This window comes from Anabrus simplex, chromosome 1 (assembly GCF_040414725.1).
Source record: "Anabrus simplex isolate iqAnaSimp1 chromosome 1, ASM4041472v1, whole genome shotgun sequence".
NCBI classification, from domain to species: domain Eukaryota; kingdom Metazoa; phylum Arthropoda; class Insecta; order Orthoptera; family Tettigoniidae; genus Anabrus; species Anabrus simplex.
Genome location: NC_090265.1, coordinates 1,707,105,081 through 1,707,124,000, shown reverse-complemented (window position 1 = coordinate 1,707,124,000; position 18,920 = coordinate 1,707,105,081). Strand labels below are relative to the sequence as shown.

The window sequence follows — 18,920 nt, the reverse complement described above, 5'->3', positions numbered from 1 at the left end:
ATAGAAATAGTGCTTGTAATAAGTGTCGAGGAATATTGTGTCACTCACCGTAACTCACTCAGTAATTAACAGCAATTTTCATTCTGTTAGGGTATTGTAGAAATAAAATCATACAACTATGTAGTATTGTAGTGTAGTAGTAGCTTATATTAATTACCTCGTTGTGTGATCTTTGTGAACTATCCTGGACAATATTTCTTTCTTTTCATTTTTATTTGCACAGAATAAGATATTTTATTTTTCCTTTTTCTTCCCATTATTCCGTAAATAATGGCTACGCAGTGCAAGTGTAGAAACTGTGGATGTGGCCAGGCATTAAGGAGTATGAGGGAGGAGTTGGAGAGTTTGAGGAAGATAATTAGGATTCTCTCAGAAGACAGGAAGGAAATAAGGCCTCCCTCTAATAATGTACAGGATACAGTAGGTGTAAAGGAGGGATGGGATGGAAATGGGGGAATTGTAGAAGACAGGTGGTCTAATGTATTAAGGGGAAGGAGATTCCAGGCTAAAGGCTCTGTTCAGGATCAGAATTCAGGACAGGTGTCATTGAGAAATCGGTACGAGTCACTGCAGGTAGAACAACCGAGGGAAGATGAGGAACAGGGAACTGTTGCTGAGATGTGTGGAGGTAGGAGGAAGGGAAAAGGTAGGAAAGGGAAATGTAGTGTAGTGGAAAGGAAAAGACAGGTGGAACAGGGTCATGGGAGGGAGAAAAGGGAGGAGGAAGTAGCTTCTGCAGCAGTGAGAGAAGATAGGGCTGACCAGGAGGGGAGGGGAGGGGATCAAATGAGGTGGGTAGGGTTGAGGCTCTGGTCATGGGGGATTCCATCGTTAGACATGTGGGCAACGTGTGTGGAGGAAAGGGAACCAAGGTAGAGTGTTATCCAGGAATTAGGTTGAGGCAGATGTTGAGGAAAGTAGAAGAGAAGGAAGAGGGAAAGGAGAAGGTGGTAGTGTTTCATGCTGGTACTAACAACGTAAGACAAGCACGTATAAGTACTAACATAGTTGGGGATGTGTGGGAACTGGTAAATGCAGCACGGATGAAGTTTAAGGAAGCAGAGATTGTTATCAGTGGAATACTGTGTAGGAGGGATACTGACTGGAAGGTGATTGGGGATTTAAATGAGACTATGGAGTGGGTATGTGGGAAACTGGGAGTGAGATTTCTAGATCCTACTGGGTGGGTAGGAGACAGGGATCTGCGCTCAGATGGCCTTCACTTAAACTGCAGTGGTACATATAAGTTAGGAAACTTGTCTACAAGGGTTATAGGCAGGTAAATTCAGAGAAATGGGTTGGCCTAGGGAGCGGTGTTAAGCGAACAGGGAACTGGAAATCAAGTAGGGATGACATAAAAATGTTAGTGCTCAACAATAGAAGCACTGTAAAGAAAGAAATAGAATTAAGTAATTTAATAGGTACATACTTACCAGATATTGTAATAGGAGTTGAATCATGGCTGAGAAATGATATAATGGATGCAGAAATATTCTCACGGAACTGGAGTGTGCATCGTAGAGATAGGAAAGGAATGGTAGGAGGGAGAGTATTCATTCTGGTGAAAGAAGAATTTGTAGGCTACGAAAAAGTTAAGGATGAAAAACATGAAATGTCATTTAGGAAGGTAATGCGAACGACGGGAAGCATGAACAACAAATGGTAAATTAGTTAATATGGGAAGGGCACCTGATTCAGAAAGTGATGGAACCAACTAGAGGGAAGAATATTTTGGATGTGGTGCTGATAAAACCATATGAGCTCTATAGAGAAACCGAAGTAATAGATGGTATTAGTGATCACAAAGCTGTTTTTGTCGTCGTTAAAAATAAATGTGAAAGAAAGGAAGGTCTTAAAATTAGGACTATTAGGCAGTACCATATGGCTGACAAAACAGGCATGAGGGAGTTTTTAAAAAGTAACTATGATAGCTGGAAAATGGTAAATAAAAATGTAAACAGACTCTGAGATGGGTTTAAAGCAATTGTTGAGGAATGTGAAAATAGGTTTGTACCTTTAAAGGTGGTAAGGAATGGTAAAGATCTACTACATTATAACAGAGAAATAAAGAGATTAAGAAGGAGGTGCAGGTTGGAATGAAATAGAGTTAGAAATGGTTGTGGAAGTAAGGAGAAATTGAGGGAACTTACTAGGAAATTGAATCTAGCAAAGAAGTCAGCTAAGGATAACATAACGGCAAGCATAATTGGGGGTCATACAAATTTTAGTGAAAAATGGAAGGGTATTTATAGGTACTTTAAGGCAGAAACAGGTTCAAAGAAGGACATTCCATAAATCATTAATGAACAAGGGGAGTGTGTATGCGAGGATCTTCAAAAGGCAGAAGTATTCAGTCAGCAGTATGTAAAGATTGTTGGTTATAAGGATAATGTCCAGATAGGGGAGATGAGTAATACTAAAGAAGTATTACAATTTACCTATGATGACAATGACATTTACTGTAAGATACAAAAGTTGAAAACTAGAAAAGCAGCTGGAATTGATAAGATTTCTGGGGATATACTAAAGGCAATGGGTTGGGATATAGTACCATATCTGAAATACTTATTTGATTATTGTTTGGTTGAAGGAACTATACCAAATGAATGGAGAGTTGCTATAGTGGCCCCTGTGTACAAAGGAAAGGGTGATAGACATAAAGCTGAAAATTACAGGCCAGTCAGTTTGACATGCATTGCATGTAACCTTTGGGAAAGCATTTTTTCTGATTATATTAGACAGGTTTGCAAAATTAATAACTGGTTTGACAGAAGGCAGTTTGGGTTGAGGAAAGGTTATTCCACTGAAGCTCAGCTTGTAGGTTTTCAGCAAGACATAGCAGATATCCTGGATTCAGGAGGCCAAATGGACTGTATTGCGATTGACCTATCTAAGGCATTTGATAGGGTAGATCATGGAAGACTACTGGCAAAAATGAGTGAAATTGGACTAGAAAAAAGAGCGACTGAATGGGTGGCTATACTTCTAGAAAATAGAACTCGGAGAATTAGAGTAGGCAAAGCTTTATCTGACCCTGTAATAAGTGGAATTCCTCAAGGCAGTATTATTGAACATTTATGTTTTCTTATATATATCAATGATATGTGTAAAGAAGTGGAATCAGAGATAAGGCTGTTTGCAGATGATGTTATTCTGTACAGAGTAATAAATAAGTTACAAGATTGTGAGCGGCTGCAGGGTGACCTCGATAGCGTTGTGAGATGGACAGTGCGCAGTGGTATGTTGATAAACGGGGTTAAAAGTCAGGTTGTGAGATTCGCATATAGGAAAAGTACTCTCAGTTTTAATTACTGCCTTGATGGGGTGAAAGTTCCTTTTGGGGATCATTGTAAGTACATAGGTGTAAATATAAAAATCACATAAATATGATTGTTAATAAAGGGTACAGATCTCTGCACATGGTTATGAGGGTATTAAGGGGTTGTAGTAAGGATGTAAGGAGGATGTAAAGGAGAGGGCATATAAGTCTCTGGTAAGACCCCAACTGGAGTATGGTTCCCGTGTATGGGGCCCTCACCAGGATTACTCGATTCAAGAACTGGAAAAAATCCAAAGAAAAACAGCTCGATTTGTTCTGGGTGATTTCCAACAAAAGAGTAGCGTTACAAAAATGTTGCAAAGTTTGGGCTGGGAAGAACTGGGAGAAAGGAGATGAGCTGCTCGATTAAGTGGTATGTCTCAAATATTATTACAATATTTTTAAGTCCACCTGTTCAATACAATACAATATAATCCACTATTTCATATGGTTAAAATTTTATACATAATACATAAAAGTCAATGGTACATGTTTCACCCTCCTTTACGGGCATCATCAGCCTATATCAATCTTAAAAACATACCTGCCAACTTTACAAAACCAAAAATCAGGAGATTTAGATATGAAAATCAGGAAAAATCGGGAGGAATCAGGAGATACAATTCGTAAAAATGGCTTACTCTCCATGTCTTGCGCAATACAGGGGTTATAACACTTATTGTCTCAAAACCCGACTGTTGCTATACAAGGCTAGAAGGCTAAAAATTACACACTCTATTCCCTCACAGAAAGTATGTGAGGGAGATGATTGGTCTCTGATAAGTCTTCTGAAAATAGTATGAACTCATGCTCCACACTTGTGAATCAGTCATGCAATTAGATGCCATTAATTCGTAGATTAATATATTGCATCACGCGGCCGCGCGATTATGCGAAGCGCAATGCTATTTTTGTCAAGTAATAAAATTAAATTCGCCAGAAATGTCTCCAAATGGCTCCTAAAATCTCTAGAAAAGTCACTAGTCGCTATCTTTGACATTCTGTCACGAAATTACTAAAAAAGACTCCAAATCTGGCGACTAGTCTCTAGAATCGACTAGACTGATTTGAACGAACATATAGCACGCGAGAACGAGAGACTGACAATCGATATACGCGTCCCGATCAAGACCGATATACAGGTTTCATTAAACAACGCACATTCGCACATGTTTCTCGTTAATGAACGTCGATATTTCATTTGAAAGCGGCCAATCAGCGAAGGACTTCCGGCCACTTGCGTTCAAAGCTGAAATGGTGGGACTTGAAAACAAATTTTTGAAGTTCACCAAACATGAGCTAAAATCGGGAGAAACAGTAGAATAATCGGGAGGCGGGAAACAATGTCGAAAATCGGGAGTCTCCCGCCTAAATCGGGAAAGTTGGCAGGTATGTTAAAAATAATACATATGGAGTCTTTCTAATCTTATAAATTGTAGGGTAAAATGTTGAACAATGATTTCGTAAAATATTGTATAATATTTTATTGTATAGGTTGTATAGATTGATATAGGCTGATGATGCCCGTAAAGGAGGGTGAAACATGTACCATTGACTTTTATGTATTATGTATAAAATTTTAACCATATGAAATAGTGGATTATATGGTACTGTATTGAACAGGTGGACTTAAAAATATTGTAATAATATTTGAGACATACGTCAACTTCAATACGGAACCAACATGAGAATAGTTACTTGTAAGTGGTATGTTCCGAGCTGTCAGTGGGGAGATGGCGTGGAAGGACATCAGTAGACAAATAAGTTTGAGTGGTGTCTTTAAAAGTAGGAAAGATCACAATATGAAGATAAGGTTGGAATTCAAGAAGACAAATTGGGGCAAATATTCGTTTATAGAAAGGGGAGTTAGGGATTGGAATAACTTACCAAGGGTAATGTTCAATAATTTTCCGATTTCTTTGCGATCATTTAAGAAAAGGCTAGGAAAACAACAGATGGGGAATCTGCCTCCTGGGCGACTGCCCTAAATGCAGATCAGTAGTGACTGATTGATTGAACCTTCACGAAGATAAAAGCTTAGAAGAGCCATGGAGAAGCTAGAGAGACAAGATCAGGAATAAACATCATAAAATCACAGGACGACAAAGGTGACATCTGTGATCTCCTTGGGCTAAGTTTGCGTGTACTACTGAAGTCTAAGTCAGCCATCATAACAGTGTCAATGAGTACACATAAGTAACAGAGGGCAAGCAGTTCGTCCAAAAATCGAACCAGATAAAGATAGAGATGGCCAGGGTATGGCACATATTGCACAGCCAGACTGCTAACCTTTCCCTCCTCCTCTCCCCTGCTGTCTCTGTGTTCGGTGCGCAAGGCAGGAGTTAGGTCAGATTGCTCTTTGACCAAACCTTCTGAGGTGATGATCTTAGTGAAACATAATGCGTTTGCTGGTCTCTAATAAAGTCTAGTGTGTTCCTGTAGTCATCATTCGGCCTTTGAAAATAGTAGTAGAAACAAAAATTATAAGAGTTTACATTTGACTTTGCCTAGATAAATTATGCTTGTATCACATATTTTATGTACATCAGATGAAATACTTCAGTAGTTTCACATCATAAGAGTACAAGCAGAGAAACCCTGGGTCAATCATTCTCCATTTTTCCTCATAGCATTATGTTTTTTTTGATTAAACATTTTGTGTGCAATAGTTTATGCCAAGCTATATTTCTCTTGGTTAATATCTTGACTTAGACTGTGTGGAAGAAAGAAGTATATTATTCAATCTTTCCCATTGATGTGAGGGCTCCTCTGCCGGTGATATAAGAGGTGCACGTTGCTTCTGGGGTTCATTCTAGCCTATGTCCCGATCCTCTTTGATGCTTCATAACAGAAATAAGTAAAAGAATACAACAAGTTAGTGGATTCTACTAAAGGATATGAGATTTGGTATGGAATGAGGATCTTCCAATTAAGTGTAAGAACGCCGTCTACAAGTCCTATATGTGCCATTGTCGACCTATACCACCGAGACATAGACTGTAACCTCCAGGGAGGATGATTAATTTAGGGCACTTTAAGCAGGCTCATAATAAATAACAGCTTACCTGGAAGGAGTGAAAGAGAAAAAACATTCAACAACAATTTGAACAGTGTCATGAAGTCAATCATTTTTTAAATCTATTAACCGGAAGACAAACAGACATTTTTAATGTAACAAAGAAAAATTTTCAACAACTATTCCAATGAATAGATATAGTTTTTAAGCTGACCAATTATGTAATCATCCAGTCTCATTTCATTAACACATTAACCCCACATTGTTTTAATATCATTTAATTTAATTGGTATTCTAGTAGTTTTTAAGAAAATCAATGTACTTGCAAATAACGTGTTTAAAAACTTAGCATTTCACCTAAGCTTTAATAACAGCTGAAGATGTTCCCAAGTGAGAACGAAACATGTACTGTTTACAAATAAAAATTTGCTAAAAGTATCAAAAAGGTGGAAGATTTTCAATATTGTAACTCTCTGTGACAGATAGGTCTTACGACGACGAGATTATTGTTTTAACAGGAAGTACAATTAGGCAACCGTCCTCTATTAACACTAATCAGAGGGAAAAATGGAAAGGATCCAACACCTTGAAAAATGAAGGCACCGACCAAAGAAACCCAAAAGCCACTTAGGGCGTGAAAACAGAAGACTCCTCAGGCGTCTCAAACCCAACAACGTTGAGGGGCTGAAAAGAACAAGTGCTGACCAAGGGAGGCCGGACAGGACAGATGAAAGAGGGAAGCCTGACACAAGCAAGGGGAAGCAATGCCAGGGCCCAGCCCAGCCAAGGGCTCCACGGCCGCCAACCCACACTCCCAAGTCAGAGCAACCCATCATTCACCTCCCACGACAGGCAGGCGATACTGCGGGTGCCACTTCACCGCCCCCACCCACAGGGGAACTTCTCAAGGCAGAGAGGCTGGCTAGACAATAAGAGAATAAGTTGCTTAGGTTAGAAGGAATAAAACAGAAATGAAGGAAAAGGAACACAGATACCTCTCGGGCAACTCGGAGGACGCCTTGTTAGTCTGGCTCTACAATGAGGCCAATCCGGCATGGGTAATCCCGAGCTGGCCCAACCCTCGGGATCAACAAGCACGCAAGCTCCCACACCAACATCAAGGTTATGTTATCCCTAGAGGGGGCGATTATGAGATCAATAGGAGGTATTGAGACCCCTGGCTGTGAATCCACCACGAGTCTTCTGGGCATCCTCCTGATCAAGCCCTGAATGTCCTCTTGTGGCATACACGTTCTTCCATTCTTCTTGTACCTTCATCTTTAGTTCAATCAGAATGTTGAAAACTCGATGCCAAAGGCAGCGATCTGTCATGTCCCACATGTGCTCAACATGGTTGCAGTCTGGACTACTGGATGACCAGTCCAAAGTGGGAATGATGACGATAATCATCAACATTACATTTGAGAGTCTAAAGATATTTTGATGAACCAAGTGAAGAGATACGACAAATAACACATTGAGGGTTTTTTTTTTTTTGAACAAAAGATATGGTGGATGTTTTCATCGATTTCATTTTAAAATAAAGATAATGTATCAATGAAATAAGAGAGCAAGAAACTCAAACATCATTACAACTTTTAATAATTACACATTAATTTTCAATCAATCAATCAATCAATCAATCAATCAATATTGATCTGTATTTAGGGCAGTCGCCCAGGTGGCAGATTCCCTATCTGTTGCTTTCCTTTTCCTACTAGTCATTTCATACAGGAAGAATGTGGGAAAGAACAAGACAATACGGTTATTCCCTCGAGAGTTTTAACCACGATGAACTTACTTGTTACTCATTATTAAATGACAATCCATTATGTCACTGTAAATCATTAATTAATTTAATATAAGGTTATTTTCAACGTACTCTCTTTAAAGCCCATTATCGAAATTGAACATAATAAGCTATTTGAAGTATATATAAAGTATTTCATAGCCAAGAAAATGCGAACGTATTATATACTTGCCTTGTACAGCTTCTGATAAATACCGGAGAGAATTCTTCCTTTTAAAATTACAAAGAAGACACTTCTAACGTGCTGTCATTTACACAATCAAACACGAATTTTACCGCCAGTACTGAGTAGAACAGCTGATACCATACCATAGATTGTTATGAACGAAGACATGAAATTACAGGAAATTATATTTGCCAAAATTTAAAGAAAAAATTATATATCAAAGAATAAACATTCTACATTTAATTAGTGGCGGTCATTTCTGCTGTTTTAGGAAAAAAAGGCAACGAACTGTTTGTTAAACCGTTGCCTACAAAATATACAAGGCCGGGACATAGCTACTAATTTGTCGCTGAAAAAGCGGCCTGACCGTGTTCACGGTTTGGCCGCTAGATGTCAGGTTTCCGTTATCTTCTTGGCGGACTTTAACGTTGTGATATGCGGAGTAATTGTGGTGCTGTGTTGATTTTGTGCAATTTATTGTGAATATTGTTTCTGTCGGTGAGTGTCTGTGAGGTTGAGAAGAAGGTGCACTGTTGTGTACCTCTCTGTATTTCAGATGACACTAAAAAAGCATGAAAATTGACGTTCAATAGTTTCCCTTCCGAGTGCGGTTTCAGGGAGACTCTTTAGGTACCTAGCAATTCTCATAAAACATGTTTCAGTGTAAGCACATCATTCACGCACACATAGCTACTTCCAGGGCAAGGATAGCTAATCTCATCTCTCCACACTTCGCCAGTCCACACTTTTTCGGCTGGGTGGCCATCCTCTCAACAGCTACTCAGTCGGCCTAAGAACAATCAAACGGGCAGACGCCTCGTTGGCTGTCGCCTTCCTGCTTCACCATGTCCTCCTGCCTCGTCAAGAATGTGGACACCGCTCATTCCCCATCTGAGATTCGCACCTGGTTCAACAACTTCGGCAACTCCTTAGTTGATGTGGTTCTTCGCCTCCAAGATGCCTCATCTGGCCACCCCTCTCCAGACATTGTGGTCTTTTTTCACTATTCATCGATAGCACCACTACACCACTAAAGGCACCATATGCCTCCTTCATGCCGAGCATATAGCTCTCCCTCCTCCTGCCCACATTCTACAACAACTGGCCACCGATCCCGACTTCCCTTTCAAAGTCCAGTTTCCTACTACTATTCCTGCTTCTGTCCATCATTCCTCGTCTACCACTACTACTACCACCACGGTTACCACTTCCGTTGATCTTTCCCCATTTTCTTCCGTCTCCACTCTTACGTCCAGTCATCCCTCTCCGTTAATGTCTACACCCACCACCTCCTCATCTATGACTCTCACGAGTCCTCAGTTGCCTCCTGCCGACTCCGTAGACACTGCCACCACTGGTCAGCCAGCCTCCGTCAGAGAGTCTGGCGCTACCACGGCTCATCATCCGCCTTCATCTTCAAGCTGTGTTCTTCGTGGCGTTGACCCTGCCATCACTGACCGAGACCTCTTGAACGATCTCCACCTGGCAGGAGTCCCGGCACGGCGAGTCTTCCGCATCTACAACGCCCAGGGTCCGACGTACATGGTTCGCCTTCAGCTTCCCACCACTGACGACGTCAATCGCTTGCTCAACAACGGCGTCCATCTTCACCAGCGAACTTATCGTGTGGAGCCTTCTCGCTCCCCACCTCGCGCCGTGCGCTCTCCTTCCCACCACCCCACCCCCCGCCTCGTTCTTGACCAGCACCGCCACCCACCCCACCGCCGCAAGCCATCTACCCCCCTGTTCCACAAACTCCTTTCAGCCCACCGCCTCTTTCTATTCTGGAACTTCTTCGTCTACTTGCCACATCCGTCACCAATCTCACAACCAACCTCTATTATCTACTCCTACAATATTACCCTTGTCCTCCTCCTTATCACTTCCTTCCGATCTCTCAACCTGTCATTGCGCAAACTCTGTAACTATGCCAATACTTGTGATCCTCTATCTTCTCTGATTTGCGCGCCCGAGATACATTAATAAAGTTTCGTCCCTTTCCTCTGCTATTTGTTGGGGTCCGCTCATGCGGGGTGCTTTGCGGTTCCTCCCTGGGGTCTGGCTTGTTGTCGCGGTGCCCCTGGCCAATCAACACTTTTGTGTCCTCTCATGGTATGTACAAGACATACCTCCTCTGTTTCTTCGGTTTTCTTAAAATATCCTCCTCTCTCTATGGCCAAAGAGCTACCAGTTTAGCTGTCGGCCCGCCCTCTCCTCGTTTGAGGGGAGGAAATGAAATAACCCCTTTGATTGATTGATTTTGCACATCAATCAAACTTCCTTTTGTTTTCATGGTGTATCCTGTTCACAAACAGGAAAATGTCAAACGCAGGAAGCGTCCAGCTCCCAAAAATGATGTATTGCCATCAATTTTTTTTGTTTTTGCTAGTGGCTTTACGTCGCACGGACACAGATAGGTCTTATGGCTATAATGGGGTACCAAAAGCCTAGGAGTGGGAAGGAAGCGGCCGTGGCCTTAATTAAGGTACAGCCCCAGCATTTGCCTGGTGTGAAAATGGGAAACCACGGAAAACCATCTTCAGGGCTGCCGACAGTGGGATTCGAACCCACTATCTCCCGGATGCAAGCTCACAGCCGCGCGCCCCTAACCGCACGGTCAACTCGCCCAGTCCTTCAAAATTTAGTAGAAGTTCCGATTCAGATAACGATGAACATATCATATTTTCATACGTCAGCCACAAACGAAAAAGGAGCACAAGTATCGTTTCTATATCAAGGAAAGTCTACGAGTATCTCTGTTAAATCTTTTTAAAATATATACGAATGAGAAAATTAAATACCAGATTACAGAAAAGCAATCTGTAAATTGAAAAGTAAGATACGGGTAATGAAATCAGAAAAAAAAGTTTTACGGTATCTGAACTTGACCAAAAAAAAAAAAAAGCAAACCAAATTGAAAAGCATGCTAAAATTGGTAATTTAAGAGGTTTATCCCTGTTAGAAGGAATTTAATTTTCTTCTTCTTTCTTCATCCGTTTACCCTCCACGGTCGGTTTTTCCCTCGGACTCAGCGAAAGACCCCAACTCTACCGCCTCAAGGGTAGTGTTCTGGAGCACCAGATTTTGGGTCGGGGGATACAGCGGGGGAGGATGACCAGTACCTCGCCCAGGCAGCCTCACCTGCTATGCTGAACAGAGGCCTTGTGGAGGGATGGGAAGATTGGAAAGGACAGGCAGGGAAGAGGGAAGGAAGCGGCCGTGGCCTTAAGTTAGGTACTATCCTGGCATTTGCCTGGAGGAGAAGTGGGAAACCACGGTAAAACACTTCCAGGATGGCTGAACTGGGACTCGAGCCCACCTCTACTCAGTTGACCTCCCGAGGCTGAGTGGACCCCGTTCCAGCCCTCGTACCACTTTTCAAATTTCGTGGCAGGGCCGGGAATCGAACCCGGACCTCCGGGAGTGACAGATAATCACGCTAACCACTACACCACAGAGGCGAACACAAATTTAATTTTACGGGAAGAAAAAGAGAAATACGGTGTAACGCCGCTAAATATTTGCGTAACGGGCATAGCATCGCTCACCAAACAGCGGCTTCAGTACGAATGTCAAAATATCAGATGTGCGGAGGAAAAGATTGGATCGCTGATAATTCGTGAAAGGGCTATTAAACCCAAAGTTATTTATGACCGAAATCTCGATCCGCTTATCGGATACTCTGAGGCACAATTAAAGGAATCGGTAAACTCGCTATCAGATTTCTCTGCTTCTTTCGTGAATTACTTATTTCCTTTAAGCATATTGTAAGAAATACGTTGTAGAAAATAAGTCAAACAATTGCTCTTGGTCTATACTTGATCTAATATCTGTTTGCTGCCTTCTGAAATGTTTTAACGAATTTTTATAGTTTTTCATATTCGAACGTGTTGCAATGAGCGGGCGAGACAGGTCAGTAAAGAGAACTCTAGCGGCAATTGCCGGAAGTATCTCGAGGACGAGTCTAGTGTGCTGTATTTCCCGGCTTTGTGCATCTCGTAGGCAATGGTTAAACACAACTGTTTTCCCAAACAGTTTGAATACAACAGGTCATTCGTTCATAATGGGACTCTATGAAAGACGAATGACTCACACGCACAAGGGGGCTGCGAAATAGGAAAGGAGATATTTCTCCACCTTTCACTCTAAATTGTTTCGTAATGTCTAAAGTGCATTCCACATTAAGAAAACAGTATTTCTCTTACGGTCCTACAAGGAGTGAACACACTCCCTCCAAGACACTAATAATTAATCGTGATTGAGGGATATTATAATGTGCTTTGTAATGTAATATGAAAGATAGGCAAAAAGGATGTGCATTTTACGCCTGAGTTATTAAAATAATTACAAAACATTTTTTTCATAAATACATTTGAAGGGAGGAAGCACAATGGAGGTAACAGCCATCGCTTCGTTGCCTTCCTTCATTTTCCTTCTTGTCCGGCTCCATGGCTTAATGGTTAGCGTGCTGGCCTTTGGTCACAGGGGTCCCGGGTTCGATTCCAGGCAGGGTCGGGAATTTTAACCATCATTGGTTAACTTCCTTGGCACGAAGGCTGTGTGTATGTGTTGTCTACATCATCATTTCATCATCACCACCACCACCACCACAACGATGCGCAGGTCACCTACGGGAATCAAATCAAAAGACCTGCACCTGGCGGGCCGAAACCGTCCTAGGATCTCCCGGCACTAAAAGCCATACGCCATTTCATTTTTTTTCTTTTTGTGCGTTGCTCTGGTACAACCCTCGTGTAGTCCCGCACTCTGTGAACCGCCCGCAGCTCAGTTCTGTAGTGAAGTCATCTACAGTATTTATTTGTTACGTGTGTGTTTTTAGGCTTTAAATAAGTGCGTAACTGTCTTGTGCTGAATAAAAGTTATGCGATAAGTCTACGTATGCGATTTCTTTTTTAACATTAATGTATGTTTAGTCCTCAGCCCAAAGGTTGTTTGGATCCTCAACAGCTCCACCATCAGCTGTCATAGATGTCCTAGGCGTACTAGGGAAATGAGGAGTAAGTTAGTTTCCCGTTGCTTTCCTCACCGAGCCAGAAGTTGCTATTACATATCAGTCTGCCAAGTCCACTGAAATGCATGCACCAACCGACCCTATGAGCAATATTTTCACACCATTCATAGCAGGGACTGGCTGCAGAAGGAATGGCATTACTAGCATCACTCATACCTCAGTCACTTTCATTTTGTCAAAGCCAAGGATAAAGCTGAGACAGGTCAATGAAAGTAACAAAATTGCTCTAGCCTAACCAGAAGACATAGTGCACTGTAAACACTAGGTCCCGCCAGCAAAGGCATTTAACATTAATACTGTGATCGTTTGTGGAGTCATCTACAGTGTGTATTTGTTCCGTCGGTTTGCTAGCCTTTATTTCCTGGAGGAATTTATTAAATGCAATTAAATACATCCCTCACCCCTCAAGCCCATACACATTATTTGTCTATTTTCTCGCCCAGTTTGTCTTACACTTCAATGCTGAGATTTTTTATGTGCCGTAGTTTACCTCTAATTGTGTACCAGGACGGCTTTTCAGGTGAAGTAGGTGAAGTGCTACTTCACCGTTTATTTTTACCAGAATGATTTAAATTTATTTTTCTTATGACATTTGTTGGTTTTACGGAAAGAAAATGTTTTTTGTACGGCGTTTGGAGCACCAAGAGGTCACATCACTTGATGAGAACCAGGGGAACTCACGAAAGCGCCGGCTGTCGGCCACAGTACGGCGTGTGAGATTGAGTGAAGACGAGAGATTCCGCCGCTGGCTCAACCTCAAAGGTGCTTCCTCGTACCGCTTGGCCTTGGAGGTTGCCATCACAACCGTGACGTCATCTGCATACTTTTCTCATAGCGAAATGTGCAAGTGAAGTTGCAGGAAGATCGGAATATTTCGTCTTCCCTGCGTCATCCTCAGTGGCAGCCGGTCAATACGTGCTACCAGGCTCCAGCACGTAGCTTGGAACTGTAAGTAATTAATTATATTCAGAACAATTATCCTGGTGCCTTTTCTTTGTTTTGAGTACGGTATGAATTCGTGTTATGTGAAAATCAGGGCGGGATCTGTCGAACACCTAGCGTCGTTCTCCCGGGGAACCTGGCTTGTGCTCACGTGAGATGAGCTCTGCCCTGCAGCCTGAAGGAAGCAGTACGCAGGCGCAGCCAAGCTTGCAACACTCCCCGTAGCCGGTGGAGTATACCGTCAACCGGAATCAACTTTCACTGATCCCGACTATAGTTACTTTTTCTCCCGCAAGGGTGTAGAAGTGCTCGATGCCTCTCCTCTTACTACCCTGATGTTGAACGTGATAAGCGATTCTGCCACTAGAGATTAGCATCGTCTGAACTCAAAGGTAAAGCGTAACTGGGAGCTATCTATCGTAAACACAACGTTCAATCAATCAATCAATCAATCAATCAATCAATCAATCAATCAATCAATACTGATCTGCATTTAGGGCAGTCGCCCAGGTGGCAGATTCCCTATTTGTTGTTTTTCTAGCCTTTTCCTAAATGATTTCAAAGAAATTGGAAATTTATTGAACATCTCTCTTGGTAAGTTATTCCAATCCCTAACTCCCCTTCCTATAAATGAATATTTGCCCCAGTTTGTCCTCTTGAATTCCAACTTTATCTTCATAATGTGATCTTTCCTACTTTTATAAACGCCATTCAAACTTATTCGTCTACTAATGTCATTCCACGCCATCTCTCCGCTGACAGCCCGGAACATACCACTTAGTCGAGCAGCTCTTCTTCTTTCTCTCAATTCTTCCCAACCCAAACATTGCAACATTTTTGTAACGCTACTCTTTTGTCGGAAATCGCCCAGAACAAATCGAGCTGCTTTTCTTTGGATTTTTTCCAGTTCTTGAATCAGGTAATCCTGGTCAGGGTCCCATACACTGGAACCATACTCTAGTTGGGGTCTTACCAGAGACTTATATGCCCTCTCCTTTACATCCTTACTACAACCCCTAAACACCCTCATAACCATGTGCAGAGATCTGTACCCTTTATTTACAATCCCATTTATGTGATTACCCCAATGAAGATCTTTCCTTATATTAACACCTAGATACAATGATCCCCAAAAGGAACTTTCACCCCATCAACGCAGTAATTAAAACTGAGAGGACTTTTCCTACTTGTAAAACTCACAACCTGACTTTTAACCCCGTTTATCAACATACCATTGCCTGCTGTCCATCTCACAACATTTTCGAGATCACGTTGCAGTTGCTCACAATCTTGTAACTTATTTAGAGAATAACATCATCCGCAAAAAGCCTTACCTCCGATTCCACTCCTTTACTCATATCATTTATATATATATAAGAAAACATAAAGGTCCGATAATACTGCCTTGAGGAATTCCCCTCTTAATTATTACAGGGTCAGATAAAGCTTCACCTACTCTAATTCTCTGAGATCTATTTTCTAGAAATATAGCAACCCATTCAGTCACTCTTTTGTCTAGTCCAATTGCACTCATTTTTGCCAGTAGTCTCCCATGATCCACCCTATCAAATGCCTTAGACAGGTCAATCGCGACACAGTCCATTTGACCTCCAGAATCCAAGACATCTGCTATATCTTGCTGGAATCCTACAAGTTGAGCTTCAGTGGAATAACCTTTCCTAAAACCGAATTGCCTTCTATCGAAGCAGTTATTAATTTCACAAACATGTCTTATATAATCGGAAAGAATGCCTTCCCAAAGCTTACATACAATGCATGTCAAACTTACTGGCCTGTAATTTTCAGCTTTATTGTTATTAAGGTAACCAACCAATGCTTATTCAAATATCCATCTTCCTTTTGTGTCAAAAATAAGGAATTCGCACGTGAGTCGAAGAATCTTGGACTGACCCTAAATGTTATCCCGCATTAGAATGTAATTTATGCTTATAATATAAAAGGTCTCAATGATTCAGTTGGCAACACATTCAGTTGCTTTGTGCGGTGTTTGATATCTCAGTTATATTGTTGGTGCGTGTTTTTCTATCTCTGTGTTAGTGCTAATGTTCATACGGAGATTTATCCAATTATTTATCCACTACAGTGTATATCAAGTGAAATTAAACTAGTGTCCTTAGTGAGAATTTATATTTCCATGTTCCTATTTGGGAAGTGAGTATACAGCATGAATACCGTGGAATGTTTGATGAAAGAACCATTTTCTAGGAGAACATTAGAAGAAAAAGTAAACATAAAAATTATAGGTCGTCCAACTCCAATCTTAAATTTAACTCAGAAGGGTTCGAGAGGGCAAAATTCCAGTTATATCAGGCATTTCAACTGTAAAGTTTACGACAATAGCAGTTGGATATGTGGCTGTGATATAAGAAATGCTTTGTTTTGTTTTCCTTGCGTCTTATTTGGAAATAACGATATCTGGAGTACGAAAGGTGTGAAGGGTCTGGGGCATTTAAACGAGTATATGAAGAAGCATTCGTCGAACAGAAAACACATCAATAATGTAGTGGATCTAAGGGCTCTAAGAAATGTGAATATTGCAACACAACTTAGTAGGGCATATCACGACAATTTGCAGAGACATAATGCAGAAATAGGGAAGAATAGGTATATTTTGTCTAAAATCATTGATTGTATAAAATGTTGTGGGGCATTCAAACTAGCTTTACGTGGTCATGATGAGTCTCCGTGTCTGAAAATCCAGGAGTGTTCTTGGGATTAGTTGATTTCATGAGCAGTCTAGACAGTGCCATTAAGGAACACATGAAATCCAATAAGGTATTTAAGGGCACATCAAAAACCATCCAGAATGAGTTGCTAGACTGTATGCTGGAAGTCTGCCGTGAAAAGATACTGGAGGAAGTACATAACTCTAAGTACACTGCTATCATGGCAGATGAAACTACTGACGTTTTTGAAGAGCTACAGTTGGCAATTGTGTTCAGATACTTGTTAAATGGACAACCACTTGAAAGATTTTGGGGATTCTTTAATCCAGATGGACAAACTGCAGATGCAATATCTGAGTGCATACTGCAGCAGGTCAATAGCATTTTTCGGGTTAATCCAGAGAAAATTATCGCCCAAACTTACGATGGAGCATCTGCGATGAGTGGTGAAAGAGGTGGAGTTCAAGGGAAAATCAAAGCTCACTATCCTTTAGCTAATTACATTCACTGCTACGCCCACCAGCTCAACCTCGTATTAGAACACGCGGCCTCTCAAAATCAAGCTGCGCGCGTATTTTTCTGCAGCATATCTGCATTTCCTGCATTCTTTTCCAAATCTCTTCAACGTCTGGCAACTTCGGAGAAAGTGGTAGCACGAAGAATTCCAAGGTGTTCATCAACAAGGTGGAACTTCAAGTCTAGAACCGTCAATGTCGTGCATGAAAACAAAGATGCTTTGTTGCAATGTTTCCTGGACCTGGAAAAGTCGAAATCTGTAAGAACAGTTCAAGAAGCACGTGGACTCAGACACAATTTGGAGGCCGAGGAGTTCTTATTTTGGCTGTCCTTCTTTCACAGAATAATGCCTCGTGTGGATATTTTGTACTCCCAGCTACAGGCAAGATCGACAGATGCAATAAAAATAGGAAATGCTGTTGGCATTTTTAAGAAGACTGTTGCTTCAGTCAGGGATTCTGTCGATAGAATAGCAAATGAAGTTTCTTCAGAAATACCACAAAGCAAAAAACGCAGAACGGAATCCTACAGGACGGCTGATGCTAAGGATGTTTGTGATCGAATCACTGAAGAGTTAGATCGTAGATTTGAGTCTGTTTCTTATTTATAGGTTGCAAATTTCTTAGATTCGATGAATTTTAGCGAATATTCAAAACAGTTCCCTGTAAAAGGAGTTAACACTATGTGTGACGTATACAGACTCCCAGACAAGAATAGACTAATGACTGAGCAAATCGTTCTATATGAAAGAACTGATTTCAGAGAAATTGGCGGTGCAGTTCCTTTCCTTCAACTGATCCTGAAGAACAAACTACAAGATACCTTCGCCCAGATAACAGAATTGCTCAGGATTTTGATTACGATTCCAATGACTACTTCAGAACCGGAAAGATGTTTTTTTGAGTCTTAAAAGGATTAAAACGTTCCTTCGAAATATTATGTGCCAGGAACGGTCGAATGCATTAGCGATGCTATCAATCGAGGAAAAGCTTATCTCAGAAATAAAGAACTTGAACCAAAAGGTGACCGACAAGTTTTGCAGCAAGGAAGATCGCCGTATGGACTTCGTATTTCGCCATTAGGTGAGTAAAATCAATCTTTCTCGAAATAAATATTTATCTCGTAGACAACTGTCGAAGTATTAATCTGCTTCCAAATTAGTGTTTTTTGTTCTGTGTTATAAATTGTGAGGAAAGCTGTTATTATTATTATTATTATTATTATTATTATTATTATTATTATTATTATTATTATTATTATTATTATTATTATTATTATTATTATTATTAACAAGTTTGAAGCAACTTATGAGTTGTTCATCATGGCAATATGCAGATTGAAAACAGCGTATTTAGCGTTTTTTGTAACACGTAGGACGAGTTTTTCACGAGCCGCCACTGGTCATACCTGTGTGAAGTACGAGTACTTACGC

At 41.1% G+C, this 18,920-nt stretch overlaps 1 protein-coding gene across 1 annotated transcript in view; it reads right to left on the bottom strand.

Moving 5' to 3' along the window:
* The window catches only part of LOC136882072 (meiotic nuclear division protein 1 homolog), a 77,904-nt gene extending 69,406 nt beyond the window's left edge, over positions 1-8,498 (bottom strand). Inside the window, exon 1 of the mRNA XM_067154581.1 lies at positions 8,318-8,498. The gene's annotated coding sequence lies outside the window, so the exon portion shown is untranslated. The remainder of the gene's footprint in view (positions 1-8,317) is intronic.
* Positions 8,499-18,920: the final 10,422 nt, after the last annotated feature.